At 41.8% G+C, this 27,776-nt stretch overlaps 1 protein-coding gene across 1 annotated transcript in view; it reads right to left on the minus strand.

Moving 5' to 3' along the window:
• The window catches only part of NIBAN1 (niban apoptosis regulator 1), a 121,306-nt gene that overhangs the window by 74,213 nt on the left and 19,317 nt on the right, over nucleotides 1-27,776 (minus strand). The gene's annotated exons all lie outside the window — the stretch shown is intronic.

Genomic DNA, 27,776 nt, shown 5'->3' on the forward strand with positions numbered 1-27,776 from the left:
TTGTCCTGCTGATCCACCGCCCTGGATGCAATATCAACAAGCTACTTCTAGTCCTGGTCCTATGTGTCTGGTTTAATGCTTTGTGTGGGGTTCAAAGCATCATCTAATCACTGTAAGGCGGAGAGAAAAGCTCTGTGAGTCCAGAGTCCTGAGTTCTGGTCCCAATTCTACTAAGAGAGAAACTGGCTATAGGACCTCCGTCAAATCATTCATTCTGTCCATTCATTGTGTCCCTAACTCTAAAGGGAAGTGCCAACCAGTCCACCCTGTTCTTGGAATCTATGTGAAATTGAAGCATAACCACAAATGTCCAGCAGACTCATAATAGTGACCAATGACTACAATATGGTCTCTCAGTGCCAGCAGAAAATAAAGCTGAGAGACCACCACGTGGGGGCAGCTTGAGGACTGGAAGATGGAGAGGGAGAGCCAGGCGCTGGGAATATTCTGGAGCTTTCCCAACCTGTGCTTAGCTTTAGCAAGTAGCGCAGTTGCAGAGGAAGGAGAAGAGAGGAGAAATAAGGGAGAGAGGACAAAGGAGAGTTCTAATGCAGGTTAGAAATCTTCACAATCTTCTGAGCACTTGCTACAGAGTATAGAAATAAATACAGGTTCTTTTGATTGTGCTTAAAAGCTCTCAGCCCTTGGAGTAAGATATTGGCCTGAGAAAAAGTAAACCTGATACAACATTCCGAAATATTTTGAAATACTTTCATGTGAATTTGGCATAATGTTCATTTTCAAAGTTGATATTACCATCTACAGAGAAATATTAAAATATACTGTCAAGATTTGTTTAGAGCTATTGCACATATAAAATTTAAAAAATAAGTGAAGAGTTCTAGCCACATAGATTGAGATACTCAATACAAGAACCTTGAATCCATATTTGTCAACTCCTACCCTATAGTAACACAGCCCAAAACACCCATAATGCATGCAAATTCTCTTTGTATGGAGAAGTCTACTTTAGCTCAGGCATTTAGATCTCAAGATCTATACGAGGCGAAGGGAACTTCTTGCTTATGCCCTCAATAAAAAGATATTTCCTGACCATATTCACGGGCTTTAATAGTTGTTCATTGCAAGGTGCTATGAGACCCACTAATAACAGGTTCTGTGGAACTGCGAATGAAAGCTCCTATAATTTGAGCCAGGCATGCTTTTGCTTGCTCTATGAGTTTATGGTATTAGCAGTAATCAATATTTACATAACGCTTTAATACACTCGGGCTTTGTAACTGTCTAATTGGGTATTATTTTCATTAGCTTCTATACAGTGCATGAGAAATAAACTTCAATCCCTTTGCCTATAATGTGCTTACATAGGAGTGAGACGTCCTTAAGAATTACCACAATGAGAATGGGTCTCACCTCACTGAAACACAAACGATTAACAAAATGTGCCCCTCGGATCCAAGTAACCACTATTTTGCCTGTCAGAAGAGCAGCCTGTTAATTTCTGATGCTGATTTTTGCACTCCTGCAAGAACTTGGATTTAAAGGAAAGGAGACGGCTGTTGTTTTACAACGAGCTCTCCAAAGCCTTGAAAGCTGATTTCCTGCTCCGTCGCCAAGCCTCCTAAAGGATGCCCGGCTCCTACGGAAGTGCTACCATGCCACCACTCCCTCCCAGTGTATGGGAAAAGTGCCTCTGTGACTTGACAATTGCCTATGGTACCATCAATGCATCATCCAAGAGGCAACACTCATAAAAAAGGGATCCGGCTTCCTTGGGGAATCAACCTCATGACTGGTTCAGAATGGGAATAAAACAGCTAAGAACATCACAAGTTCTAGGGGAAAGAAAACCTAAAGAAATTTCCAAAATGCGCCTGGGTTTCAGAGTAAGCCTATCTACACCCAAATAGAGGAAAGCCCAATGTAGGGATCTTGACCCTTTGAGAAAAGCCTCACGCTGGGGCAACGTGTCACTGTGGTTAGGATGGTGGACTCCGGAGTCAGACAGACACGGGTTTGGGTCCCATCTCTGCTATTTACCGGCAGTGGCATCTCACGTGGCATCCTCTTGTATAAAATGAAGCCAAGAGGAGCCATCTCCTAGTGTTATTGTAATGGCATGAACAAATGCGGGAAAGGGCTCCGCATGGTCGTTGGCACATAGAAAGTAATTAATAATCCACAGTAATTAAATCGATGGTGATGGTGGTGATGGAGCACTGGCGTCAACTACCAAGGGAATGTCCTTCAGCTGAAATCACGGAGAGGTCAAGATCAGGTCATCTACTGCAGCTCCGTACCCGGGGCCATCCTGCCCAACTGCAGTGAGAACAGGGGTCCCACTCATCACAGGCTCCAAGCAAACGTAACCTACATTTTCACAGATGCTTCAGGAACACTTATCAGGACATCAGAGGCCCTCGGTGCACCCCTGAATTGAAACCAGTGAAATAAAACATTGGCACGAATGAGCCAAAGCCAAAGCACGAGTTAGGAGCTGTGTTACATCCAGCCCCTCTCTCTATGCCTCAGTTTTCTTGCCTGTAAAATGGGGATAGTAAGACACCCATTTCCACATTTCGTCTGGATGAAGTGAGATCATGTTCAGGTAAAAGAGAGCCCAGACCAGTGCCTGACACTTTAGTTGCTCAATATATTTTGACCGTTATAACTATTATTTAATATTCCGCTGAGAAAACATTCAAATGAAGTGAACAGGCACACAGGCTGGACCAGCTTGTTTTCAGTGTTCGAGATTCTTGGCTATTGGAGTGTCTCCCCTCCCACCCCTCTTCCCGATTTAAAATCCCGCTCCCTTTCCTAAACTGTTTGTAAAACGCAGGGCCAGGCCTTGCACTAAAAGGACGTTACTCCATGATACAAAGACTAGAACCAGTGGAAGGGCCAGGCTTTGTCCACACTTTGTTATAACAGCATTTCTGGTACGTATTTCTTCCAATCTTCCTCACTTGTTACTGCCTGTGCCGGACGCTGTGTTGCTACAACTAACTCCACCAGGCTGCTTGCAACACCCTTCGAGACAATTGTCACTGAAGTTTAAAAAAGCCTCTTCCACAGCTCTGACACTTAGCTTCAGCTCAACTCCGTCAACGTTAAGAAAAGTGGCCCGTGGCCCTTTTGCAACCATTTGAATTCAGAGAGATTCAAAAGCTCAGCGCTGCTGTTTGGCTCCTTCTCCCGGAGGCCCACATTCAATCACCAGATCTTGCCACCTCTATTTGCACAGCTTTTCTTGAACCCACCCCCTCTTCCCCATCTCCGCACACCTTCAACCACGTCTTTATTGTCTTTTTAACAAGGCTGTAAAGTCTCTTCATCTGCCCTATGTCACTATCACAGCAGCCCCCAAACACTGGTGGTGTCCAGTTCTAAAGGAGCAACAGAGGAGTCAAAACCCATGTGCAAGAAGGAGTGGTGTTGCCGTTACGCGGACCCTGGAGGATTGTGGGAAATTAGCCACAGTGTGGTCAGGGTGACAGGCAGGTTCTGGGGAGCATCGGACTGAGAAAGTGTTGGACTGAGAAAGTGCTGGACCGAGGGCTGACGGAACAGAACAGGAGAGGCTGAAGCCGTCGTGCCCCTCGAGGGAGAGCTGGCGTGAGTTGCGGAGGCCCGAGGTGGGAGTGGGGGGCTCCCAGGGCACTCTTTGAACGCTGTTACAGTCACCCCTCCAGTCGCAGAGGCACGATCCTCTGTGTCCCACTCTGACAAGTTTCATTTGTCCCTACCTTCGTAAAAACTTTCAACAGCCCCCCATTGCTACTCTCCAGGGCAGTAACCACGTAGCCCAGCACCAAAGGCCCTGTGACCTGGCCCCCACTGCTCTCACCTCCTACCCCTCCTGCTCTAACTCTACTCCTGGTCTTCTGGACATGCCCATCCTTCATCCCTCCATCTCCCCAGAAGTATCCTGCCAGCTGCTGCCAGACCCTTCTGGCCCAGAGGAGAATCCCAGCCTAAGAAGAAACCTTTTTGGCTCTCCCCAGCTGAAAGCACTCTACTTCTCTTGTATTCTCCCGAGACTGTGTACCAGTTTGCTACAGCTGTTTAAATACAGCTTCTCTCTCCTCCAAGGAGGACACTGTATTTATGGACCCAGCAAATATTTGTTGGATGAACAAAAGAACGGCTGTGTCAATATTTAAGAGGAAAGCAAAGTACAATGAATGCCTCATAATCGTGGGACCCATGTCAATACCCCATGAAAGGAGAAAAGCACAGTTCTCCACTCGGGTACTTATTATTACAAATATGCGCTCTTAAAGTTCAAGTGTTTGTTTTTGAAAAATGTCAGACTCTTACTGATTAATTCCTTTCAAGTTTTTTAAATGAATCTTGTCCATGAAATTATAGGTGGGAAATTATTTACCAACAGAAGCTTTTCTTTCTTTTTCTTGAGCGGTCTGTAAACACGGGAATTGTATGGTATAAAGGTCTGGGTAAAACTACCATGAAGTCTGAGGAGCCCAAAAGATTCGTATAGCGTCTCATTCTAGAAGGTTCTTTATTAACCTTCCAGTTCTGCAGTGGCTCAACTCAAATCTAATCTTTCTCATGAGTTCTCTTCCTTGAAAGGTACTGTCTACAGTGGATTGCTCTTGGCTCCCCCATTATTCCTGATGTCGATGCAACTATATGATATATTACAGAATCTTCCCTGAAATACGCAGATTTTCTCCTTATTCAATCACTTTTAGAAAAGCAGGCCATAAGGACAGAAAGATATCAAAAAAGTCCAAACACTATTTTGGCTGTATTTCCTTCTAATTCCTTTTACAATTATTTTTAAATAGTTGAGTTTATTATATTTTATATCCAGTTTTATTTACGTAACATTTCACCTCTGGGTTTTTTTCTGTGATAGTACCAAAATAAATTAACATTCTAAAGATGTTACATTTTTATTGTTACTATGGAAGAGAAATACATAATTTAAAAAGTAGGTTTATTTTGACAAAGTGGCTGTTTCCTGGGAATGTCAGCAAATCCACCTGGGAGAGAGGATTATTTAGGCCTTTGGAACCATTTCTTAAAACCTGTTGAGGTCTCAGGTGAATATTAATTTGGGGAAACAAGGACGTGGCTCTAAAAATATTTTTAATCCAGCATATTTATAAAATAGTGTATATTATCCACTACTGTTTATTTTCCCTAGAGTTTCTCAGGTCATAAAAGCTTAAAAGTCCTGATGAATTATAGCATCAGCTTTATCCTCAGGTTTCTAAGCACCATCGCTTTGCACCTTTGGGTGGAAAAACCAGAAATCCCAATTCAGGACGCAAAGGCGCAAAAATCTAATTACATAGAATAATGCCCAGGGGTTCTCTCTTTGTTCTAGTAAATGCCTTAGAGCAGTGATTTCCAATCTTTTTCATCTCATGGCACACATAAACTAATTACTTAAATTCTGCAGCATATCAAAAATATTCTTCCAATCTGACAAAAAAAAACAGGTATAATTCTGATTCATTCACACGGGTCAGCTATTGTTATGTTGGCTGTTGTCATTATGTTGGCTGATCTAAGGAAAAAGAAGTCAGTGCCCCTGACTATATAGTCAGGTACCGAATGTTTTAAAAATTCTTGAGGCACACCGGTGTGCCCTGGCACACTGGTTGAAAATCTCTGCCTTTAGAGAATGGGAATAAATTTCATCATAATTGAACGCGTGTGTGTGGGGGGCTTGAGTAATAGCTTTTGCACAGCTTCTACTAGGCAAAGTCAGAAACTTTTCCCGGCAGTAAGGCCCTGCATTATAAGAAACTTCACTTTGAGCTAAAAATAAGAGACACATAAACCAACTTGCATTCTCTGTGATTTAGTTCAGATATGAATCCACAGAAAAGATCCATAAACAGTTACATTCCCAAAGCTTATGTTAAATGTACCAAAGTCATTCCAGGACCCTCTCCAGACTCAGAAAGCATCTGGAGAGAAAGCAGATGCGTTTAGGGACAAACAATAGACCCGTTTCCTGGTTTCCAAAACTCACACTCGTGGAGATCCAAAACTCTGAGTCAGGCTTGCAGCGCACTTGAACTTGGACTGTGAGAAACCTTCGATTTTTCCCAATTCCCATTCTAAAAGCAGGCCAGCATCTTTAAGTCGGCCACAAAGCTTAACCTGCTAAAGGCATTCAGTGAATCCACATGCCCTTATAGATGCTACTCCAGCTCCAGTGTGTGTATGTGGTGGGGGGGAAGTTAAAAGGCTTTCTGCCAGTGACCACAGCCACTGAAATCACTTAAGGCTCCCATTTTCCACTACGTAGAAGAACAATACCTTCACAGCTCAATATAAGTAAGAGACTTGGGAAGAAGCATTTAAAAAGGAAAAACACACTACTGTTTTATAGGCTACAGTTCCCTTTACCTTATTCTATGAAAAAAATACAGTGGTCAGCTGCGGTCAGCTATTCCAGAGAACAGCTTTCTGGAACTGGAAGGCGTCAGTCTTGTCTCCTCTCTTTGAGAGGAAGAAACCAATAGTATTGCTGGAAAATATATATATATGCCCATACTTGTATGCACGCGACTTTCTTCAGCCATAATTCAATGGAAGCCAACTTGAAACTTTCTTCCATTTCATTTGGAAACATTTTCAAGATCATCTTCCCATTACCTCACAGCGTGCGTCCAGGGCTTACGGCACAACTGATGAGAAGAAATCATGCTCACTCCGCCCCTTCTCGAAGCTGTCTAGTGTGCTCCACGGGAGCTGAAGATCGGCTGTCTTTTCTTTACAGGGACACGAGGGAAGAGTGTGGAAAATAAAATTGAATCAAGCGGATGCAGCTATTAATATGTTTTCCGAAGGCATCCCAAGAACTATGAATTTGGGAGGCATAATACTGTTTTGGCCCATTAGACCACCGTTCGGGGTTTTGAAGTAAATAGATCACTAAAATTCAGGAACTGAAATAATGAGATTCCCGTTGACTTTTTTTTCAGTCTAATTATACTCATTAAATTCTTTCTGCACATATTTTATCAGAGGCCCTCAGATTATTCCCAAATCCTGAAAATATTCTCTGCTTTAAGATGGCAGCCATGCAAACAGACACAGCAGGCGCATGGAACGAAATTGGGCCAGACTTAAACCAGGCAACAAGCCTAGGAATTTTACTAAGCAATTCTCCTTCCAAACCAATAAGTTCTGCTATCTCCTCCAGGTCTCTTTTATTTTCCTAACTATATCCTTTCTTTTCCTTCATTCCACTTTCCACTTTCCTTCTCTCCACACAGAAGTATACCCATCTGAAATGCTTTCTATTATAGTTTCTAATTCTCTCTCAAGAATATATACCATTAATGTAAAAAGAAAAAAAACCATTTCTAGAGAACTGTGTTTGGGGCCTGGATACGCCTGTGTTGTGTTATTCTGGGGATACAGAGAACAAGAGAAAAGTGGACTTGGCTGGGAAAATGAAAGGTGACCTTGCTCAGCTTGGGGGTAGGGGGCCGGCGAGTCCAGGAAAACGTTCATACACTGTTCGACATACACGCAGGTCAGCTGACTTTCTGAAACTATTTATAAGGCAGATGAGGTGCTCACTAGGGAAAATTATCTTAACAGGCCCTAACTTATCCCCACAAGAATGAAAAAAACTGCCGAAGTGATTCTGGCTCCCAGCCCCTTGATTTGGTCTGGCTGTGTGTCCTCCGAATGTGGTTTTCTTGATAATAAACCAACATCTCCAATAAGAAAGGCTGACCGAGCATAGTCCAAGTTCAGCTTATCACACAGCGAAATTTTGCTTTTTTTGACAACGTAAGGACTGACAGTCAGTGGATCAGTTCATCACTACATTTAAAAATTCTTGAGTAATGTACCAGGTCTACCCAGAGAAAGTCCAGCCATTGTTAATATAATGAGAATGGTTTGTGAGACATCAATGTAACCTGGCAACCAAGGAGAGTGGATTGGAATGTGCATGTGTGAATAGTGACAACTTCACTGTTCTAGTCAGTGGGGGTTGTAGACACCGTTGAGTAAGCATGCGTACTGTGTGGCTGGCACACTCAAGATGACTGAGCAAGTGGAACAATGAATCTGCATCAAAGTTTCCATTAAGCTTAAACATTTCTCTGCAGAAACTATTGAAATGATTCAGAAGGCTGCAGCTATGGGCACCTGGTGATTCAGAGCTTCATCATGACAACGTGCCTACTCACGCCTCACATCTCATGCAGTTTCTTGGTGAAACATCAAATCACCCAGGAAACTAGCCCTCCTGCAGCCCAGATTTGACACCCTGCAACTTCTGGCTTTTCCCAAAATTAAAATCACCTTTGAAAGAAAAGATTTCAGATCAAGGATGAGTTTCAAGAAAATACGATGGGGTAGCTGATGGCATTTGGGACAACTGTGTGAGGTCCCAAGGTGCCTCCGTTGAAGGAGACTGAGGCATCATTGTCCTATGTACAATGTCCCTTGCATCTTGTATCTTCTTCAATAAATGTCTCTATTTTTCTTATTACTTGGCTGACTACCTTCTGGACAGACCTCACACACTATTGAAAAATTATCCAAAAGCTATGAGATGCTTTAGAAACAGAGAGGAAGACACACACACACACACACACACACAGCACAAAACCACCAGTTATTTAGATATTCCCAAGTTCTTTAAAATCACCCCTTTTATTTCTATAGAAATTGCTCTTTTATAAAGTGAGTCCACACGGCACTTGATAAAGGTGCTAGAACCTCATAAGATTAGCTCTGCTTGGAGTCCAAGCCTCACGAGTGAGACTCAATTACTCTAACAAGTCGTGACGTGCACCAGGCAAATAGGACTGTAGGTAACTTTCCCACCGTGCCCTAGGAAGGCAGCCTGAGGTCCTCTGGATGGGAGCACAGACGTGCCGATGGCAGTCACATTCCAGCTTCCCCACACCGACACGACAACAAGACCACAGATGATTGACTTCCAGGGCTGGATGGGATGGGATGCTTACTTCCATCCCAGCATCCTCCTATTTTCAGGTCAAGAAATTAATTGGCCCCTGGTCGCAAGTCAGTAATGGGATATTTATGAAAAGAAAAAGAACGATATTAATGTTTTTAACAGTTTTTATCTCTATGAATACTACGTTGATTTTTGTGGAGGAATCTGAGCACTTCTTTCGATGGGCAGATACAATCCACTGGAATACATATTGAGTCCCAGCGTAATTATCCACTTATTTAATGAATATTAAACTCTTGGATTAATAACAAGTGAAAAGCAATATGAATGTTTAGGGCTTCAACGTAATGAGTTCTCAATTTATCAGCCGCATCGGCGTGTGACTGCATTTCAGAAAACACTCTGAAACACAAGCAAAAGCATCAGGCTCGGGTTTATCCCAACCAGCAGAAGTTGCCAGCAAGAAGGCAGAGGCCCAGCAGAGCTCCGGGCACAGGAGAAGCGAGCTGACCTTCTCTGCGAACCCCTTAATCTCATCATGTGCTCCAATTAAGCGGCGTCTCCAACTCTAGTAAAGCTGCCGTCTTTGCTGGCTGATAGAAGACTCCCTGGGAATGCACTAAGTAGATTTTCTTACCTACTGATTAAGAATCAGTTTTGCACCAAATTAGGGTTAAAAGGTATTGCCATGCACCAGCCCAGCCACCTGCATGGTACTTGAAATGTCCTTAATGAAGTGTCTCTAGTGTCTTCTGTGTGTTCATTTATACGGGCCAAGAGATATGCTGAATCATAGACCCCGAATAATAAGTGTTCTGTGTTATGCATTGTTTCAAATTAAGAACTACTTCAAACATACAGAACAATAGAGAAAGTAACATCCATTTCCAGTACCCAGCTGAATACAATCTTACCGTTATGCCTTATTTGCCTCAAACATTTTAAAACAAAACACTGCAGCTACATTTGTAGCTGCCCCCACACCAGCTCCGCACCCCACATCACTCATAGGCACCACTATGCTCAGAGTGATGTCTATTCCTATAAAGCATGTTAGACCCTTACTGTATGCGTATGTATCCACCCATAATTAATAGCATTGTTAAGCACATTTTCAAATTTGACTCTTCCTGTCATTCTGTAGCTTGTTTTACTTTTTACCGGTATTATTACAGATGGATAGATCTCATGTATCTCATATATGGGATATTTAATTCTAGTTTACTAATGTAAACTGCTATCTCTACTTCTGATATATGCCACGATTTATTTAATTCCTTCTTGATGGACCTCCCACGTGTTTCTTCCCTTTTGCTCTTCTAATCAATACTGATGTGAACGTATATGGCACATAAAGGGAGTGTTTTTCCAGTGTCTGGAACAGTGGGGCGAAGGCAGGGCATCTTCTCCTGATTTCCTAAATTTTTCTCCAAAGTAGCTTGTGAAATTCACATGCTGAGTAATGAGTTTCCTGCTCCCACATGCTTAGAAACCGTGGGTAATGTCCTACTTACACATTGGCGTGTATTTTGATAGATTTTTTAAAAAATAGTGCCTTCATTTACATGTATCCAGTTACCAGTGAGTTGGACATCTTTTCATGTATTTATTGGCTATTCAGGTTTCTTATTCTGTGAATCCACCCTCTCCCTCTCCAGTCTTCCTCTTACCGATGTGTAGGCATCATTTATCAATTTAAGGCACACGCTTCTCAGCTGTAAACATTGCGGCTGTCTTTGCACTTTGATGACAGTGCTGAATGGGAGTTTTAGAGTTTAGCGGAGTCAGCTATTTCTCTAGTTTGTGTCTTGGGGGTATGGCTTAGCATTTCCTTCCTTACTATTTTTTTTTCATGAGAATATTCTTCTATATTTTCTTCAAAAATTGCCTTAGCCATATGGCTTTTTACAACCTAGAATTAATTTTTATGTAGAGTATGATTTAGGAATAAATCATTTCCACACAGATAACTAATTCTCCTGCAACTATTTACTGAACAGCCCCCAAAGAAGAGAGGTCAATGGCAATGAACTATAACTAATACTGTGTTGATACCTCCATATCATAATTTAAGTGATCATTTCTCTTCCGGACATTGCAGAGTTTTTGTAAGCCAGCCTGGAAACCAACCCCCCAGTTGTAACCTTGACTGTACAGGGAAAGGCATCGCAAGATCCCAACCACTCACATATCGAAACGCGTGAAGTACATGAAGGGCTGTCTAGACAGGAGAAAAGACACTGTTACACTAAGTCGCAAAAGGGAAACATTTCAGAAGCAGGTTGTCCCTTCCCGTGAACCTCCCGATGCTGACCGAATGTGCACCACAGGCAGGCTGCTCGCGTGGATGCAAGTTCAGCTGCCGTTCAGTCCCACGTGGCTGTCATCTCCCTGCATGGCTCCAACTATTGAGGTTTCCACCAAGCACTCTCATGGGGCCCAGTTGGTTTCAAAACTAACACCCCCAAAGGGGGAAACCCGTGGGTTCCGATGCCTCTGAAGAAGGTGTGTTCAGTCTGAGCACAGAGCAATTTCTCAGCTCTTTACCTTGGACAGATCCATCCTCTGCTGAACCAAGTCGGACTTCCAGGAGCAAAAGATTCTGCTTCCGAGAGGTTTCTAAGTCCAAATGCCCATTATTGCGCCTCACCACTTATTATTCTATGACCTGAGGCAAGTTACTTTATCTCTAGGACAGTGCTGTTTAATAGAAGTTTCTGTTGCGACGAAGACATTCTACATCTGTTCTGTGTAGAAGGGCTACTGAATGGTGGTTAGTGTGACTGGGAAATGGAATTAATATTTTAGCCAGTTTCAGTTAACTTGAATTTTAATAACCACCTGTGGCTTAATGGCTGCCATGCTAAATCGCGAAGCTCTAGAAAACGTCCATGTCTTCATCTTCAAATGGGGATAAAAATCTCAGAGTTTTCCTTCATTTTACCAGTCAAGATTCTCCTAGGCTGCCTGGTAAAAAAAATAGATAAAATTCCGTTCCCTACATCAGACCCACTGAGTCAGAATGTACCAGGAGAGACTAGAAATCTTGTATTTTCAATATGTTGCTCCAGTTGATTCTCAGGATATTTAAGTTACAGCATTTCAGTGAAGACCAGATACTGGGTTTGTAAGTGTTTGCAAGTTGCTGAGCACATGACACACCCCAGAGCAAGAATGCACATGTTCTGCAGAAGTCTGAGTGTTGGGCTAACCCAGGGCTCACTAGGATCTAAAGTACTGAAGGGGATCAGAAAATGCAACCCTAAACTATTCGGCTTTCACAATGAGGCTTATCTTGAGCTGAAGGCAGTTAAGGAGCAGCAAATGCAAAAAGAGCTTTATGCCGTCTCTTAATAGTTGCAAAGCAGGTTATACTTTTCCCCTTGTAAATGTGCCCCCCACCCCACACCAGGAAGAAGAAAACAACCAACATTGCTGGGGACAGAAAGTTGGCATCCAGATGGGTCTGCACAGACAAACCTATGCAATCTCCTGCCCTAGAGCCCACACCCCTTTTCCTTGGTCTCGTCATCTCTCCACATATGTGTCACTCTTGGTCGACATGGTATACAAGTCCCAGGCACTAACCACTCCTTTGAGATGTACTGATCGCTCCCCTGTGTATTTGTGTTGGGTGCATAAGCAAATGTTTGTTTTTCTCCTGTTACCTTCCCTTTTATCAGTGAAATCACAGGCCCCAGCCACTAAGTCTAAGAGGGTAGAGGAAAGTACACCAATCACAGGCCCCTGATGTATGCTAAGATAGCCTAGTTTTAAAATGTCTGAGAGTCAGAGTGTTCAGAAGGCCAAGGGCACGTTCCCAGTCTCCCTTTGTTCTGTTGCAATGAGAAGAAATAGAACGATATGAGGTACGAAGCTGCTGATGAGTAGTTTGAAGGCCCAATGATCTCAACTCTATTGGAAGGGGTATACGTCACTGGAAATCTGGTGAAGGGATTTGGAAATCTGGGAGGTAATAGTAAACTCCTAACATGTAACTATACCGTCAAAGTAATTTGAAAAACAGAAGTAAAAAAGGGAAAGAGAGGGGAAGGTAGGAAAAAAATTTTGCATAGTGAAGGCTTTGTTAATGTCAAAGTTAACATTTGTTAACTTTATGAACTAGGGAAAAGAAAGATCTCAATAGGACTTAAAAAATGACTTTTGGGGGAAGTGGGGTGGTGGTGGGGGGCAAATGGCCTGCATGCTAGTCCATTCCTGAATTGGCTGTTGTTTCAAGGAACATATTATAGAACCACCATGGGGAATTCTAAAATTGCGGTGTCGTTCCAGAATCCATGAGCATCCCCATTTTGAGGATGTAGAAACCATCTGCTTCTCTACTTTCCTTCAGAGAGTTTATAATGAGACTCTTTCAGAGTACTTGAAGCTCTCCAAGTAAAAAACACAAACTTTAAAAATAAAGGTTGTTAGTTGCAGAAGCAGAAACATCAGGAGCTAAAGTGTCTATGATGGCTTCTGTGGGCTCTTCTCATCAAGGAAACAGATCTGAAATCGTATAGATCCCATCGGGTCCCTTTGAAGGAGATGTATCAAAACTGGGGAATCCAAGGATGATCAGGAGGGAAGAAAAAAACTGCAATGAGGTAGAAAAGATTTTAGCTTTACTTCTTTTAGTAAAGCTAAAAGAAGCATGGGCTGGGAATTTCACTTGTGTTTACATTTTAAATTTCATTTTCTTTAATTGTATGCATATTATAATGTTTGGCTAACTGCAAAATTTGACTTTACTACTACAGCAGATGGAAGATAGCCATCTGTGGAAATGTAAAATAAGTCATGAATTCTTCTTTATCCTCTTTGAATAATTGATTATGTTAACCAAATAAATTATATTTAACTTGGCCAAAACTTTCAAATAAGAGGTTTTTTAAATCCTTTTTTTTTAATTGATTGATTTTAGGGAGAGAGGAAGAAAGGGAAGGAGAGAGGTGGGGGGGAGAGAGAGAAACATCGATTTGTTGTTCCACTTATCTATGTGCTCATTGGTTGATTCTCAGATGTGCTCTGACTGGGGATCAAACCCACAACCTTGGTGTATCAGGACAACACTCTAATGAACTGAGTTACCCAGCCAGGGCTATAATGAGAGTTTTTTTTAAGAAGTAAAATATTTAATTTTCTGAGATAAGACTGGAAGTTGTTTGTTCCATTTAATGTAACAAAATATTAAATATTTAAAATAATAGAAAAAATAAATATCTTACTGAACAAATGAATGTATGAAGGAACAAACTGGGTATATATAAAAACACCCCTCCTTGCCTTCTCCTCCTCTCTCCTCCTTCTCTCTCATTCATATTTATAGTCTCCCTCTCCCTCCATTTAAACTTTCGCCTCTACAATCCTTTAAAACTGTTATTCTCTATAATTTTTAAATTGTTATTCTTTACATACTGTGAACTTATATTCCCTTCACTAGACGACCAGAAAGTTCAAATAAATAAGTAAATAGCAATTTGTCAGAAAGACTTGTCCTAAAGCAATATGTTTAGCTATGTAGTGATTTGGTACAAGCTGGATGCCCCTGGACTATTGATGTATCACAGTGACCAGCTCCCAGCAGCCTGGGGCTCCAAGGGAGGGCCTCGCAGGAGGAGCATATTATCCCTTTCCCCCAAATCTGGTCTGAAGTTTACTGGTTTGGGGGGAGCCAGTCACCACGACTACCTCTACAAAGCAAGCTGTGAGGTGAAAATTTAGATTAAGATCATGTTTATGTGGCACGACAATACTTGGTTGATTGAATCCAATTTAGCAAGAAGAGGGAAAGAATTTAGTTTAAACAATCTAAATATTAGAAATGGGCTACTTTTAGAAAAATAAAACAGACCCAGTTTATCCTGGAAATGACTTTAAAAGAGAGCCCCTTAGGAGAAAAGGAGTGAACCTCTTTGTCGTCTGTCTCACCATGTTCCAGGAAGGGTCTGTGTGGTGCTGCAGACTTGTCTGTGTTTAGGTAATGGCAACAGGCGAGGAGTAAAAAAGCCACTGCATGTTACTGGGGGGAAGGGGAGTTCTGTAAACATGCAGGTAACGAGTGCAACATACACCTGAATGCACAGTGCCTTCTATCTCCAGGTAAACAAACAAACAACACAAATAGTAAACAATAATCAAAAAATTTAACCACACATTCTCAAAAATATCTCCAGATTGAGGCAGCTTCCTTTACAAGGGAAAGAAAGGAAAAGTCTTGTCTCACTCAGTTACCCCAGGGTAGAAAGAGGGGGGAAAGACACACACATACACACAAACACACATATATGTTATCTTAGTTGTTATGGTTGTCAGTAAATAAGACCTGCCAACCAAACCAGTGGAATGAATGACAGGAAATGAGGCAAACGTTTAAGAGGAAGTGGCTTTGCATCAGCAACGGAGGAGAGTGAGGAGTAGGAAACCCACAAGAAGTGTAAAAATGGAATATCAAGGGCCTCATCTTAAGAAAGGAACTCAGAGCCCATGACTAAACTGTCATGAAGATGTGCACAATCCAGCCAAATAGTCTTGTATGGTTATTTGAAGATATAAAAAGATAATCAAGAGAGACCAAAAAGACAGAAGGTGTATGACATACAAAACCTTCTAAATTTTCCATCAAAATGTATGCAAATCATTTAATCCTTAGAAATCTAAAGAAAACATTTTAAATGTGAAAAAAGGATACCTCTTTTTAAATTACGTACAGGGCAGGGCAGGGAATATAAAACAGAAAACTGTACTTGAATAAGAATTAAAGAAAAAATAAATAAATAAATAAATAAACTTAAAAAAGTAAATAAATTACGTACACATCTGAGATCATTTAAAATGTGTTAGTTTGACCTCAGGTACCTTCATTGTTATAAATTTGTTTATTGACACTAAAGTTTCAGTATAAAATTTGAAGCAAATAAAAATTTTCTTCAAAAAATGTGTTTTCTTATTTAATTATGTAAGTAAAGTATAAGAAAGTGGTAAGATCAGGGAAATAAATACGGTGTACTTTAAATTGAATGCTACCATTAAAAATACATTTATGAAAAGAAACTATCATGTAAAAATGCAAGTCATCCAAGTAAACAACATCACCCAAAAAGTGACTGTAGACTTATTTGGGGAGACCAATCACAAAGATGCAAAAGAAACAGGACCAGCTAGGCAGAGAAAAAAGACTAGAAGGAACAAAATGGCGGCAATAACAGTCATTATCACTCATAGGCCCATGGATGAATTTTTTCCTTCTGTTTTTATAAGGGCTATACTTTGTAGACATATTTCATTTTAAAATGGGAACAATGACAACAAAAAACCCTTTATCCAGATAAACAGTATAGAAAAAGTAATAACCTGCTTAGTTAAGGTCGAAAAAACCTACCTAGCTAACCCAAATAAGAACATTACATATTATTCAATTAGTATTTAAAAATTAAGGTAAATGGTGTCCCATTAACTGCCAAAACACAGCAAAATCAATCCAATCACTGTAAGAGTAAAAATAATCAATAATAATCTCTCAGACAGCATCAATTCTGCCATTGTTTTCGAGCATATTTACCCAGTTAAAATAAGCAATTGGTTTACCTAAAATATGATTCTGTGTTCTGGTTATTTTAAGCACGTGGCCGAACTTTAAAGAACCAGTAATTATATAGTAAGAGCAATTTTGGCTTAACCATTTCTTTTCTCGCTTTTGCTTCTATATCCCAATTTTGACATGATTCTTTCACGACATATTAAATGTTTACTATATGCACGAAATTTTAGTGAGTGAATTGATAGGGGCACAGCTAAAAGAAAGAACTCTCCCCACTGGGCACTCTCGCGGATTCCCTTCTTCCTTCAACCTCACTCGAGGCACCCCCGCCACCCCATCACCCCCTCCTACTCCACCTCCCCACTCAGAGACGGTTGTAACCTCACTGGGGAAAGAGTTCAAATGCCCAGGAAGTGTAATAAGCAGGAAAAAATACAATGACCCCCAATCATTTCATTACTCTCAGCTTCTGATTAAAACAATAATTTCTGTTCCCAACTATGACCTTGGTGTCGTTGTTTGTTCATGGACACGCCCTTCCTTGGAGTCCCAGCCTGTCTTTTTCTGAATCCCCAAATATTTTTTGTCACTTTGTCACTCTTATTATATGAAATGTTAAAGGGACTTACCTAAGAAAAAGAAGGTAAAGAACATGTATATTAAAATGACAGCAAACTCACAATTACTAACAACCACACCTAAAATAAAAACAAACGAAGGAAAAAACTAGAACAGGAACAGAACCACAGACATGGAGATCCCATGGAGGGTTAGCAACAGGGGAGTGGGAGGAGGAGAGGGGGAGAAGGTACAAAGACTAAGTAGCACAGATGGCAGGTAGAAAATAGACAGACAGAGGGCAAGAATAGTATGGGAAATGTAAGACACATGGACATGAACTAAAGGGGGCAATGTGGGAGGAAGAGGGTACACGGGGTGGAGGAGAATGAAGGGGGGAAATGGGACAACTGTAATGACATAATGAATAAAATATATTTTTTTAAAAAGAAGTCTTTCATCCCTAGAGAATGCCCAGAGAATCAGCACCCCCAGCTCGAAGCTGAAGGTGTCCCCTTCATTCTCCAAGAAACTTGACTAACAAACCACAAAGTCCCCACTGGCTTCTCTACTTGTCCTCTCACAGACTTTTCAGCACTACCCAGGTTGCTGGGTGTTGCTTGATCCTCTGCCACAACTTCCTACTCAGAGTTTCTTTTATCAGCAAATAACTGGGGGATAAAAGGATAGGGTGAACTGCAAACCTAGTCCATCTTTTTAAATGATCAGCACTGAAATAAAAGTCTTTGGAGATTAATTCTAGGTAGACGAACTGAGAGGAAAGTTTGAAATCTCCTCAGTTCAGAGTGAAGGCTGCCAAAACAGGTGTGTCTGTCGATCTTCAGCCTGGGAGATAGAGAGACTGACTGTTCGATTTCTTTTGGCAGGCTTCCCACATCTCAGCGGGTGGGGCACACTCCGAGGGACGGGGAGCCTGAAATGAGCACGCTCAAAGCGTTAGAAAAGTGAAACTGACTCAGAGATAATGTTACGTGATTTCACCCTTCACTTCCTGTGTGTGCACGAAAATCTGCTTTACTGAGTGAAGACCATCAAGAAGTAACACCGATAAGACAAGCACAACAGCAACCATGGAATGCACATTTTTATTTTTATTTTTTATTGAATTTCTTGGGAGGACACTGGGTATCAAAATGATGCAGATTTCAGGTGCACAACTCTACAACACGTCATCTGGACACTGTATTGTGTGTTCGCCCGGAGTCACATCTCTGTCTATCACCATTTACCGCGACATCCCCTCCTCCCCTGTCTCTCCTCACCTCCCCCCAGCAATCACCACACTGTGGTCCATGCAGATAGACTCGTTTTTAAAGACTGAATAGCCCTGGCTGGTGTAGCTCAGTGGGTTGAGCGCAGGCCTGTGAACCACGCGATCGCAGTTCGATTCCCCAGTCAGGGCACATGCCTGGGTTGCACCCAGTTCCCAGCAGGGGACTCACGAGAGGCAACCGTACATTGATATTTCTCTCCTTCTCTCCTTCCCTTTCCCTCTAAAGATAAATAAATTAAAATATATTTTTAAAAAGACTGAATAAACTTAAGTGCTGCACGCATATTATAGACGAAAGGGAGCAAGAGCGAACAGGTCTACGGTGCCTCCACATGCAAACACAACCACCAACTTGGGAGGTGGAGTCCAGGGGTTTGGACATTCAGTGCTTCAGCGTCCCTCCCAGCAGACCCCTTTTATAAAATGACCCCTTTTAAAAACCATAATGTGGTCACCAAATACACATATGGTTTTAGGACACACAGTAGTGCACAACAAGAAGCCACAAAAGGATGTGGCTCAACCCATGCAGTGTTTAGTGACAGAGGCAATATTTCAGCAAGCTGTAGGCTAGTCCCCCGGCATGTTTTAATGTAAGTGCATTTCACTGCTCTTGGAATGCATAGTTTCTCCACATCTTGACATCGCTAAACTGGGAGCACGTCTTCTAATCAATAGGGTTGTATCACTGTCTTCCACGAAATGGCTATCGTGACAGGGTGGCATTGGCACAAACCTGGATCACAGCTGTTCAGTCTACTGCCATATTGACCGGGCTTTGCTTATAGGTGGCACTGAGTTTAACTGCCATTTTAATGCATCTTAAAAAAAATTAAACCGATTCAATGTCAAAACAAAAATTATCGTGGAAATAAAAAAGGCATGGAAAAGGAGTTGTGGGGTAAATTTGGGGTCAGTGGAATAACAATTCCTTATTTGATTGCAAAGCAACAATCAATTGTTTTGGGGGGAACTAAACAAGTGATAGAAAAATTGGAGTTGCATTTTGTTATAAAGATACATGCAAAGGACAATTTACTTCACGCCAAATAATACAGTTGCAAGCAGACTAAAGTGCTAACTCTCTCAGAAGAAATGCAAGGAGTGGCAAAACAACTCTGGGCCAGTACAGCCAACTCACGTGCAGTGCGAGATGATAGGTAAACAGAATTGGCGGCACTTTTTTTCTTAACAATACATGAAAGAGTGAATTAGGTACAAACCCCCAAGTCTAACACTGGGAACCCTTTCAGTGCCCACATAATATTCCCAGCATACATTTACTCTTACTTCTTCTCCTTCTCTCCAGTCCCGGCAAACTATTGTCTTGCCAGCCTGCTGTGCTCTCGGCTTGGAATGCCCTTCCTCCAAGTCCAGTTCAACCTGCCAGAATCCTAATCATCCTTCAAAGTCCACTTGTTCAACACGGATTCAGCACAGTCTATGTGTAGAACAATGAGGATTTTTAAGAGGTCATTTGGAAGGTTCCGGAGGAGCCGCCCGGTCTGACCTGTCTTCAAAGTTGCATCCTCCACAAAACCTTTTTCATCCACTCAGCTGTGATCTCTCCCTCCTTTGAGTCCTCCTCTCTTTTATTATTTCAGTCTCAGAATCTGTTACTGACCTCCTGCTATATGCCAAGAATAATACCGGGCACTTTCACGCACACTTACATCATCTCATCCTCCCAACGGCTTCACTGGGCAGACTCTCCACAGACCCACTGGACATATGAGGAAACTTACGCTCATCAATTTCCCGTTCATAGCAAGGTAGGGACCGAGACTAAGTTTATTTCCATCAATATTTCAGCAGCACTCACTTGACCTTATTATGTGTGTGGTTATCTAACCTTCTCTGTTAGGATGGAATTTTAAAACATCCTGATGTGTCCTTTGAATACTAACTATATGAAATGTCTGGCTTATAATAGGTGCTCATAATGTATATACAAAGCAAGTTGAGTTCTGAGCATTCTGGTGAACGCAAAGCTCATGATAATGTGGACATGAGGGTTTGAGCACCAGCTGACCCACGTGACTCTGTGGTACATGGGCACGTACTGACCCCTTGTCAGAACTGCGGGTGAGAGTTGCGAAGGGAGCCAGAAGGTATGTGAGAAAATAGCTGGTTCCAGAAAGGGGAAATGACCTGGTTGGCCTGATAGAGACTGGGAAGTCAAAGGTAAACAACAAGCTAGAAATGCATGAGAATAAAAGAAAAACAGGTGTGCAAGAATTCAGAGTGGCTTGATGAAGCTCTGTTCCCAAACACTGGGGAAAATGGAAGGACCTGGGACCAAGCAAAGCTTAGCTGGGGACTTTCCAACCTCCAAATCCAGGAGAGCCAAGTGAGTCAAGAATCAAGTTACTTTTCTGAGCTTTGCCCAGGACCTGAGATCCAGAAAGAAAAAGAATCCTCCTTCTCTAGGAACGTACTAGCTGAAAAAGAGCTCAGTTTGGGTCTAACAGCAGAGGGTAAAGCTGTACCATGACAAAAAGCTACAGGCTCCTGGTTGAAAGCAAATACAGACAAGTGAGAGAGTGACAGGATTTCAGAGTTGGAAGGAACTGTAGCTATTATCTAATCAAACCTACTCTTGTGGCAGATCCAACGGCAGGGGGAAGTTGAGCTTATTTAAAGGTTGACATGTATGCTAAACTAATTAAGTAACATTAGCCTGCCCACTTATAACTGACCTCATCCAAATAGAGCTGTGTTTCCAGATTCCATCACCAGCCAGTGAAAGCCTTATATATATACTCCAGGCACATAAGCCCCACCCAACCTGGGATGGGTACAAGACCCTGAGATGGGAAAGAACTACTGGAGAGCCCTTGAACTCCAGGAATACAGTTCTAGAGGTAGAAACTCTCCATCGGCCCCCTGGAAAGTGAAAATAGAAAGCTTTCCAGAAGAGGGATGAAGAGCCACCCAAAGAAGTAAGATGGGGCCTCACATTCATCCTGTTCCCAGATTGTCGCCTCCCAGTGTGCCTTAGTCTCCTGTGGTTGCTGAAACAGATTATCACAAGCTAAAAATAACAGAAATGTACTCTCTCACAGTTCTGGAAGCCAGAAGTCTAAAATCAGGATCAGTAGGATGATATCAAAGTGTCAGCCAGTCCACCCGCTGCTGGCAGGCCCACTCTCCCTCTAGAGGGTCTAGGAGGGGACCCGAGCCCTGCCCTTTCCAGCTGCTGTCAATCCTTGCTTTGCAGCTATTGCCACTGCTATCTATGTGTGTGCATGTGTGTACACATGTGTGCATGTCCATGTGTGTGTGATCTCCCTCCATCTCTCTTAGAAGAATACACGCGGCTGCATTTAAGGACCTTGTCTCAAGATCCTTAAACTTACTCACATCTGCAAATAGCCTTTTCCCAAATAAGGTAACATGTACAGGCTCCAGGGATTAAGACCTGATACCTTTAGGGGACATTCTTTTGGCCTGCTACCCCATGTTAACAAGTTGTGAGTACGAGAGGCAACTGATTGATGTTTCTCTTCCTCTTTTTCTCCATCCCTTCCCCTCTCTAAGAATAAATAAATAACATCTTTAAAAACAAAGGAACTCACTTCCCACTAGCTGGGCTGGGCTGTCCTCCGGAGCCGGGTCACTGACAGTGACACTACATCCCTCAGGTGACAAAGCCCTTTCAGAAAGAAGACCACCAGGGTCCTGGTCACTTTCAGAATCCAGGAGAATGGTCAGGGCAACAGTCAGGGCCAGGAATCCTGGGACAGGCTCTGCATACTAAATAAGTTTTGACACTGCTTTCTAAGAGGGGAAGGGTCAAGTCAAGGAACATGGATAAAGGACCCACAGACAAAGAAAATGGGGGGAGGATTAAAAGTGGAAGGCGGGGGGTGAGTGGGGCAGGGGGTGAGTAATGGGGTTCGCATGGGGACAACAGTAATTGAAAAACAATAAAAAAGAAATAAAATGAAAAAATAACTGAGTTTCATCCATTTTTATCCCCTGCAAAAATGGAGCAATACTTTCTCCCTTCTTTATAGGCCCCTGGATGTTCACTCAGCATTTGTAAGAACCGCCATCTTTGAAAGACTCACGCCGTTTCTCCAGGACACTGTCTACTGACAATTCTGAGTAACTGCCCGATTAAGCACCAAGGTCGTGCCTGGTGGGTGCAGTCTCTCACTCTCATCTCCGGGCACAAACAAGAAAACCAGTGACTCGTGACAAGTCACATCAAATACCTCCAGGTGACTTGAAAATCAATGATGTTTCAGAAAAGTCCTCAACCCAGAACAGGAAAAGGAAACGTACAAAGATAAGAACATCAATGAGAATGTGAACCTAAGTGTTTTGCTTATTTTGGAAAGGGATACATTTTCTCATAGCCTATGATGTCTAGCAAAACGGTTTGGCTTTTTGCATCATAGGCCCCTTTAAGACTACGCTGATAGTTTTGGGTACCAGAAAAATATATAAAACCACAACATTCTGCCACTTCAGGTTCCCTGACCCCAAGTGAAAAGATCTTGGTTTTGATGTCTGCGAAGCATCCTTCTGGGGCTTGCAAGAGCAAGATTCTGTTAGAAAGTTAGACAAGAATGAGCTGAGTCCTGTGGGAAGTCTGCATTGGCCCACAGTGAAGAACCAATGGGCTTGTCCTGAGAAAGTCGAGGAAATTACATCTAAAATTATTTCACGTTTTTGCTCAGACTTTAAATTCAATTTTTAAAATGATGACTCTTCAGAATCAATAGGTCCACAGTCACAGCAACCTAATATACCGATGCATCGATGCCATTTCTTGGAGAGAAATTTCTATTTTACTGGTAGATACAACAAAGAGCTTGTATCTGACTTAGTCATAAAGCCAGAACATGTTCTTACTGAGTGACAAAAACCAAAAACCCCAACAACAACCAGACTATTTATAAGCTGACCACATCTCTTGCTGCCTATTTGCAGCTTGCTAAGGAAATGCAGTGATGCAAAGCCAGTAACTCAGCAAACTACAAACTACTATTCAAAAATGACTTCCCAAACCTTTGCTTTTATGTGAATTAACCTTAAACATCTTTACTTAGTGCTAAACTCTCTAGCACTCTCTAGCACTCTGTACTCTTTTATATCACCCACTCTACTAGACACAGTGGGTGATAGAAAAGAGTATATAGTTCCCTATGGGAGAACATGACCCAGAGGAGGGAAAGAAAGCTCAGGATGTGAAGCTTAGACCAAATCAGAGGTAGAGTGAGTAGGATAATCTTCCTCCTCCAAAAAGTGAAAAACTCATGCACTATTGTTATCCTGCCTTGCGGTACAGCCACTGCTACACAGTTACCTCTGTGGGCACTACCCCCTTGCTGTCTTCGTGTATGTGGGGCATCAGCAGTCAGATGCAGAACATCCAAGCACCACTGGAATAAAGGAACCTGCTATAGTCCTAGGAAGAAAAGGATGGGTAATGGTCATCACTCCTAGCAGGGAGTGTGAAGGGCTTTGTGCAAATAAGATTTGGTCAGTCATGTTTGCTATCCATCTTCCTGGGGCCTAGTTCTGGACTATAATAGTCTACGGGAATATTCTAGGCCCCACTAACCCGTGATTCAGTCCTTGCATCTTCAAGGGAATAGATCACATCACTAGAATGCATCATTCCCACCCAAAAGTCACAGGCTAGAGACTACAAAACCCAGGAACACAAGTGGGGTTCTGATGCCTGTTCCTGTGAATGGTTGGGACTTTGGAAAAGCGGAAATACTGAGGCAGCGAACTGCTGACCATGAAGAGGTGACTGGTGAATAGGATGTCATTTGCTGTTTGGTGCCTTAAAGTACTGTAATGATGGACTTTGGGTAGGGTTGCAATACATCTCATGACGACAGGGGAGAAAGTCTTGAAGATGACTAGTTGGTCTTTAGTTAAATATGGAAGAAAAGAGAAAGCAATGTACATGTAAAACCATGAAGCCGTATGGTTTCACGCCGTCTGCAGTCATGTCGTGGGGAAACCAAGAAGACTGGTTAAGGAAGAGCCATAATACTAGTTAAGAAGAACCATAATACTCCTATAAGAAAACAACTGGGAAAAGTTCCCAAAATGATATTCCCAAGGATCTCGTGGTCCTGTGGGACCAGCACAAAGCATGATAACTTGAGAATAAGATGGTAAATAGAACCGCACAATAATTGCTGGGAATTGGTAGTATTCCAAAGAAATACCTGTAAGGAAGGGAGGTAAAGAAATATTATTCATCATCTGTGTGAAAAATCCGTGAATCTGGATAGTAAGGATGATGAAGAGGCATTTGAATAAGAATTCAACGAGAGGAAAAGATCTCGTGTTGTAGATGACACTGACATTAACACACTACATGGCCCATTAACAGACTATTTCTCCCAATGGCCCAATGGGAGAAATGGATGATGTGTTCCTGGTTTAGTTTACAATGTTGGCACAGAGGCGTGAAACACTTGGGATGGGAAACATCAACGACCCAAACAGATGGTTGGAGACCCTAAACTAAAAGCAGAATGTCTCACAAATTACTGCCTGCACTGCAACTTATTTCTCTGTATAGAGAGGCAGTAACCAAGGGGAACTGCTCCTTGGATCCAATTCTAAACAGCCAGTGAAATGAAATAACAAACTTGGAGTGAAAGTAATGATGTCATGGGAGCGTACGACAGATGCTTAGCCATCCTCCACTCACCCAAGGCTTTTCACTCTGTTTGGAAATTGAACTTGCTGATGCACAGGGACCTGGGGCTCAAGTTCAATGGACTACTCTCTACTACCTCTGCTTCGCCTCCAAGCTGTGTGCCTATCTGTCACGCTTCCTTCCAAACCTATTCGCCCCCATTGCAATTATGGATGGATAAGTAATTTAAATTTAATATTACACAAACTGACTATTAGTGCAAGAAGAAAAGAACTGTTGTTAACTAAGCTAAACGTTTTGGAAGGTTTTGATAAAGAGTTCTAAAAAGAATTTCTAAATCAGGCATAGGCAACTCAACAGTGAACATCATTTGAAAAACCACGAAAAGTATAGATGTGCTTGAATGCTGTGATCAGATTTTTTTAAAACAAGACTCACCCAACTTGAAATAAAAACTGGAAATTATACATAATACCAAAAATGACAATGGGAACCTCTAATTAATTTTTTAAAGATCTTCCCCATATGTCAAATGACTGGGAATGAATAAATTTGTTTCATCAATATGGTTTAAGTTAAAATATTCAAGACATATGATCTTCTTTATAATATGCTAATTTGTCTCTTTTATTAATTGTCAAACTTCATTCCAATAGCAACAGATAAAATGCTCATATCTTGGCAATTTTGGTAGTCAGGTAGGGGGTGGACAAAACCGTGATGGTAAAACCTGAGCTTCCAGGAGGCAGAATTCACGAGGCTTAGCAGAAACAGGACCATGACTCTGCGGCAACAGACTGACAGATGGTTGAGTGGTGCCCATCTGTCCACATAGTCTGTGATTCTGTCTGCACCGAATTCCACCAAGGGACAGTGACAGGGATTCCTGTACGTAGTTTTATCTTGACCTCTGATTTCAACAGGGCTAGCAGAAAAAAATTAGAAAAGGGCATTCCCCAAGAAAAAATGTAATGGAGTACAGTCTCTCCAAAAACAGTGACAGATAGATTGAGACCTACAATTTTTAAGCACAATGAAGAGTGTCTTTTAGTTATGTTAGAAACCAAAGAAATGCCAGGAAGTGATAAATGAGATGTATGGCACCCGTGACATGATGCTGGTGGAATAACAGAGAGAAAGAAAAGCAGCTCCATTATTATTTTTATCCTTGTCTTCTCTTCCATGAAGAAAGATTTTTAGCCCTGGCCTGGTAGGTCAGTTAGTTGGAGCATTGTCTTGATGCAACAAGCTTGTGGTTCATGCTAAGGTTGCAGTTCAATTCCTGGTCAGGGGTTGTACGAGAATCAATGAATGAGTGCGTGGATGAGTGGAACAACAGATTGCTGTTTCTCTCTCTATCCTTCCTCTCTTTCTCTAAAGTCAATAAATTAGAAACAAATGATTTTTGGCCCCAGCTGGTGTGGCTCAGTGGATTGAGTGCCAGTCTGTGAACCAACAGGTTGCCAGTTCAATTCCCAGTCAGGACACACGATTGGGTTGCAGGCCAGGTCCCCAGTAGGGGGCACATGAGAGGCAACCACACATGGATGTTTCTCTCCTTCTCTTTCTCCCTCCCTTCCTTTCTTTCTAAAAATAAATAAATAAAATATTTTTAAATGATTTTGTACTTAAAATAGAAGGCTAAGTATGATAAGAGAAAAAAGAAAGTCCAAAATTGACAAAGAGCTTTAAAGTGAGCAGCAGGACTTTGAAAAATAACTGCAACCCTATGTGTTGAGAAAATTCACAAGTAAGATTGCTAAGCTATTGCCAACCAGTAGAGGTTCTGGGAGAGCTGGATAGACAAATGTAGACCTGATTCTTAAAAAACAAATAAAGAAAAAGGAGACACAAATGCAGATTTTGTAACTACAGGCCTTTGAAGTTAATTAAATAATACCAGGAAAGATGATAGAACTGCTATTAATGGGATGATTTGAAATTTCAAAAGAAAAAAACAGATCATAAATAGTATCTGTTTTGTACTAAAAGCAACAATCAAATCTATTGGAGAAAAAATAGGGTCATTTCTTTAAAAAAAATAAAGCAGGATCAAAACCAGACTGAGTGCTACTGGGGTTGCAGGGAACAATATTCTCCATTCTCCATATTTTCATAAAAACAACTCTAGGACAACAGAATGGAGAAAGTGCCTACAGAGGAGCTCAGAGTTTAACACAAAGGAACGCACTGTGTCTCCTGCCTTGCTTTCTTTTCAAGCAAATGACATTCAGGCAAAACGTTTGAGATCCTCGTAGAAGTGCGGCAGTTTTTAGAACCAAGCTAGTTGAGGGAGCTAAATAGGCAAAATGCATTAGTGATGGAGAACAATACTGTGAAGGTGGGTGTTGTAGTAAAAAGAAGTCCAGCTTCAGACACAGAAGGATAAATCATATATCTCATATAATTTCACTCATATGGACTGAAGAGACAAGTTCATAGACAGAAAGTAAAATAAAGGTTATTTAATGCTACATGCATTAAATACTACATGCATTTACAATGGAAATCATACAAAAATTTTGCATATAGATAGTGGCGACAGTTACACAAGATTGTGAATACTTCAATGCCACCAAAGAGTACACTTATAAAAGGTCAAAATGATACATATTATGTTATATATATTTTACCACAATAAAAAAGAGATCTGGCTTTGACCAGACAGACCTGGGTTTGAACCCCAGCATCACAGGTCAAGCCCCTTTCCTACATGCACAAGAGCCTGGGAGCTGACCAGGGACTAGAGCCGGGGAGAACTGGCTGGTACTGAGCCAGAGGGGATGGCAGAAGCTCCGGGCCAGAAGCTAGGTGCGAGACAAGAAGCAGGGGTGGAATTAGGAAGAATTCATTT

The sequence above is a fragment of the Sturnira hondurensis genome, unplaced genomic scaffold (assembly GCF_014824575.4).
Source record: "Sturnira hondurensis isolate 20B ecotype Veracruz unplaced genomic scaffold, ASM1482457v3 Scaffold0022215, whole genome shotgun sequence".
In the NCBI taxonomy this organism is placed as follows: domain Eukaryota; kingdom Metazoa; phylum Chordata; class Mammalia; order Chiroptera; family Phyllostomidae; genus Sturnira; species Sturnira hondurensis.